Here is a 5,447-nt window from a genome sequence, read left to right on the forward strand (position 1 = left end):
CGTAAGTATCAGAGAATTAAGACTCAAAATGTATAAAAAACTGCTATAATTAATTTAAAAAGGAAAAGAACATAGGATACCAACAGACAATTTACAAATGGGAAAACACAAGTGGCTGATATACATATTAAAATATACATTCGACCAACTCTCCTAGGAATCAGGAAAATTTAAAATAAAAAATTTCAGGAATTCCATGGCAGTCCAGTGGTTAGGACTCTGCGCTCCCACTGCTGAGGGCCTGGGTTCGATTCTTGGTCTGAGAACTAAAATCCCATAAGCCATGAGGCCAAAAAAAAATTTCTTTTTCACCCATCAGATTTTTAAGGAATTTAAAAGTTTGTTAATATTGTGTTAAAAAGGATATGAAAAACTTTCACAAAGGTGAAATGGGTAATTTTCAGAGACTGCTGGTAGGAATATAAATTGGTATAGCCTCTTTGGAGGGCAAATTGGCAGCATAGACTGAAATTTAAAATGTGTGTAGACAAGCCTCTTAGATAGGCTCATCCACCAGAGGGCAGACAGCAGAAGCAAGAAGAACTACAATCCTGCAGCCTGTGGAACAAAAACCACATTCACAGAAAGATAGACAAGATGAAAAGCCAGAGGACTATGTACCAGATGAAGGAACAAGATAAAACCCCAGTAAAACAACTAAATGAAGTAGAGATGGGCAAACTTCCAGAAAAAGAATTCAGAATAATGATAGTGAAGATGTTCCAGGACCTTGGAAAAAGAATGGAGGCAAAGATTGAGAAGATGTGAAAAACGTTTAACAAAGACCTAGAAGAATTAAAGAACAAACACCTAGAAGAATTAAAGAACAAACAAACAGAGATGAACAATACAATAACTGAAATGAAAAATACACTAGAAGGAATCAATAGCAGAACAACTGAGGCAGAAGAAGGGATAAGTGACCTGGAAGACAGAATGGTGGAATTCACTACCGTGGAACAGAATAAAAAAAAAAGAATGAAAAGAAAGAAAGACAGCCTAAGAGACCTCTGGGACAACATTAAGTGCGACAACATTCGCATTATAGGGGTCCCAGAGGAGAAGAGAGAGAGAAAAGACCCGAGAAAATATTTGAAGAGATTATAGTCAAAAACTTCCCTAAAACACAGGAAAGGAAATAGCCACCCAAGTCCAGGAAGTGCAGAGAGTCCCAGGCAGGATAAACCCAAGGGGAAACGTGCTGAGGCACATAGTAATCAAATTGACAAAAATTAAAGACAAAGAAAAATTATTGAAAGCAACAAGGGAAAAACGACAAATAACATACAAGGGAACTCCCATAAGGTTAACAGCTGATTTCTCAGCAGAAACTCTACAAGCCAGAAGGGAGTGACATGATATATTTAAAGTGATGAAAGGGAACAACCTACAACCAAGATTACTCTACCCAGCAAGGATCTCATTCAGATTCTAGGGAGAAATCAAAAGCTTTACAGACAAGCAAAAGCTAAGAGAATTCAGCACCACCAAACCAGCTCTACAACAAATGCTAAAGGAAATTCTCTAAGTGGGAAACACAAGAGAAGAAAAGGACCTACAAAAACAAACCCATAACAATTAAGAAAATGGTACTAGGAACATACATATCAATAATTACCTTAAATGTGAATGGATTAAATGCTCCAACCAAAAGACACAGGCTCGCTGAATGGATACAAAAACAAGACCCATTTATATGCTGTCTACAAGAGACCCACTTCAGACCTAGGGACACATACAGACTGAAAGTGAGGGGATAGAAAAAGATATTCCATGCAAATGGAAATCAAAAGAAAGCTGGAGTAGCAATACTCATATCAGATAAAATAGACTTTAAAATAAAGAATGTTACAAGAGAAAAGGGAGGACACTAGATAATGATCAAGGGATCAATCCAAGAACAAGATATAACAATTATAAATATATATGCACCCAACATAGGAGCACCTCAATACATAAGGTAACTGCTAACAGCTATAAAAGAGGAAATCGACAGTAACACAATAATAGTGGGGGACTTTAACACCTCATTTACACCAACGGACAGATCATCCAAACAGAAAATTAATAAGGAAACATAAGCTTTAAATGACACAATAGACCAGATAGATTTAATTGATATTTATAGGACATTCCATCCATAAACAGCAGATTACACTTTCTTCTCAAGTGCGCACAGAACATTCTCCAGGATAGATCACATCTTGGGTCACAAATCAAGCCTCAGTAAATTTAAGAAAATTGAAATCATATCAAGCATCTTTTCTGACCACAATGCTATGAGATTAGAAATGAATTACAGGGAAAAAAACGTAAAAAACACAAACACATGGAGGCTAAACAATAAGTTACTAAATAACCAAGACATCACTGAAGAAATCAGAGGAAATCAAAAAATACCTAGAGACAAATGATGACAAAAACACGACGATCCAAAACTTATGAGATGCAGCAAAAGCAGTTCTAAGAGAGAACTTTATAGCAATACAAGCCTACCTCAAGAAACAAGAAAAATCTCCAATACACAATCTAACCTTACACCTAAAGGAACTAGAGAAAGAAGAAAAAACAAAACCCAAAGTTAGTAGAAGGAAAGAAATCATAAAGATCAGAGCAGAAATAAATGAAATAGAAACAAAGAAAACAATAGCAAAGATCAATAAAACTAAAAGCTGGTTCTTTGAGAAGATAAACAAAATTGATAAACCATTAGCCAGACTCATCAAGAAAAAGAGGAAGAGAACTCAATAAAATTAGAAATGAAAAAGGATAAGTTACAACAGACACCTCAGAAATACAAAGCATCCTAAGAGACTACTACAAGCAACTCTATGCCAATAAAATGGACCACCTGGAAGGAATGGACAAATTCTTAGAAAGGTATAACCTTCCAAGACTGAACCAGGAAGAAATAGAAAATATGAACAGACCAATCACAAGTAAATTGAAACTGTGATTAAAAATCTTCCAACAAACAAAAGTCCAGGACCAGATGGCTTCACAGGTGAATTCTATCAAACACTTAGAGAAGAGCTAACACCCATCCTTCTCAAACTCTTCCAAAAAATTACAGAGGAAGGAACACTCCCAAACTCATTGTATGAGGCCACCATCACCCTGATACCAAAACCAGACAAAGATACTACAAAAAAAGAAAATTATAGACCAATATCACAAATGAATATAGATGCAAAAATCCTCAACAAAATATCAGCAAACAGAATCCAACAACACATTAAAAGGATCATACACCATGGTCAAGTGGGATTTATCCCAGGGATGCAAGGATTCTTCAATATACACAAATCAATCAGTGTGATACACCATATTAACAAATTGAAGAATAAAAACCATATGATCATTTCAATAGATGCAGAAAAAGCTTTTGACAAAATTGAACACCCATTTATGATAAATACTCTCCAGAGAGTGAGCACAGAGGGAACCTACCTCAACATAATAAAGGCCATATACGACAAATCCACAGCAAACAAAAAAACAAACAAAAAAGTGTGTATACTATGATTTAGGAATTCCCCCTGTAGGCATCTACCAGAGTAAAGAACTTACCCATGTGCACAAGACGATTGTACAAAGGTGTTCATTGTAGTATTGTCATTGTAGGACAAACAGGGAACAATCTAAAGGTCTAAGGTCTATTCAGAAGTGGACTGGCTATGTAAAATTTAAAAGAAAAGGTTCATTTATATGTATAGAGAATGACCTCCAGGATTTATTATTGGGTGACAAAACAAAGTTGCAGAACAATATGTTTGATATGATACCATTTTGTAAAAAGAAACACATAAAACAATGTTATCTGCACATACGTCTTATTTAAAACATAAGAGAAAGTCTGAAATACTACTGAACTGAAAATAATAGCGAATGATGGCCATTAACATGATATTGAGTGCTTTCTATAATATTAAAAGAAATTGCTCTAAGCCCTGTGTAAGATTTAACTCGTTCTATCCTTACAACAACTCTTTAAGATGAAGAGAGATTAAATAACTTGTCCAAAGTCATGAGTAAGTTGCCCAATCCAGACTCAGGCTTGGATACTCTAGCTCCAAGGGTTATCGGTCTTAACTTTGGTTATATGTGGGAAGTGAGGACTGGGATTGCAGTGGTGGTCAAAGGGAATCATGGCCTAATTTGTAATGTGTTTATTTTTTTAAGGTGCATGAACTTTTTGAGTCAATAAAAATTTATTTAAAAAGAAATATGACAACTTACCAATTATCATAGAAGGTTAAAGAGATAACTCTTATCGCACTTAATTTGTTATTCTTAGAAAAGACATCAGCGTAAGCTTATTCAGAGTGCTTTGAAAACTGGAGATGACTACTGTCTGACATGACAACTTTCTGACACAACAATGAATAAAATGCTTTCAATTTGGAAACTACAGTATGTTAAAATTGAGATTAAGACAAAATTCAAGTACCTCTTTCTTAAGTCTTACCATAAACTATCTTCCCAACCTTCTCTCTCCCCTCCTCCTACACCTTCTAGTAGGAGAAATCCATGCTGTTTCCTGCTCATGTTTTGCTCAGTTTGTTCCCATTTAATCCTCTCCCCAAGATGTTTGCACCCCCCACCTCTTTGGTTCAGGGGACCACCAGCATCTAGTTCGATGCAGAGCACAGAAGCTTTTACTATGTGTTAATAGATCTGGAATGACTGCAGTAGAAGCCTTCTTATCCAACAGGATCAGGACTGGAAATGGAATAATTCAGTTAAACTCAGAAATCACAAAATGTCATCTATATTTACTTTAAATATTTTATTTTAACTTTGAGCATGTTTATATATATTCATTCACCAATGTTTTAATGTAAAACAAGGTTGAGAATGAGTCCATGGATTGGAGCTCTGCATTATCTTTCTGGAACATACCACACTCACAGCATGCATTTTTATGATTTCCAGTTTGGGTTTCTTTAAAGTGGAGCAAGAGCTTAAACACACCTGGGAAAGAAATCTGTGTGCAGGACTTTACTTAGAATTATTTACCCAACTTTTTACAATTGTTTTGCCCACACTTATTTCAATGATAGTTTTTGTTTTTTTGTTTTTCAGTAACGCAGTCTTTATTGTCTTTTCAAAGCATTCCACTAAGTTTAAAAACAATTTAATGAAATGTTGCAAACATAGAAGGAGAAAAATAGAAAGGACACCTGTTCCCACACTCAGCTGTATGAATGCTACCATACTTGCTTCAGATTTTTCAAAAAGGAATCAATATTACAGATAGAGTTGAAACCTCCTGCACACTCCACACCGATTTCATTTCTATTCCACTCTCCCCATCCGTAACAACTAACCTGAATTCAGTGTTTAGCTTTCCCCTATGCATTTTTATACTTAGTAATATGTGTACCAATAAATATATATATATGGCTTTGTTTTACATGTTTTGAATCTATGTATAAACTGTATCA

Source organism: Balaenoptera physalus (genome assembly GCF_965194825.1).
Source record: "Balaenoptera physalus genome assembly, chromosome: 1".
NCBI lineage: Eukaryota > Metazoa > Chordata > Mammalia > Artiodactyla > Balaenopteridae > Balaenoptera > Balaenoptera physalus.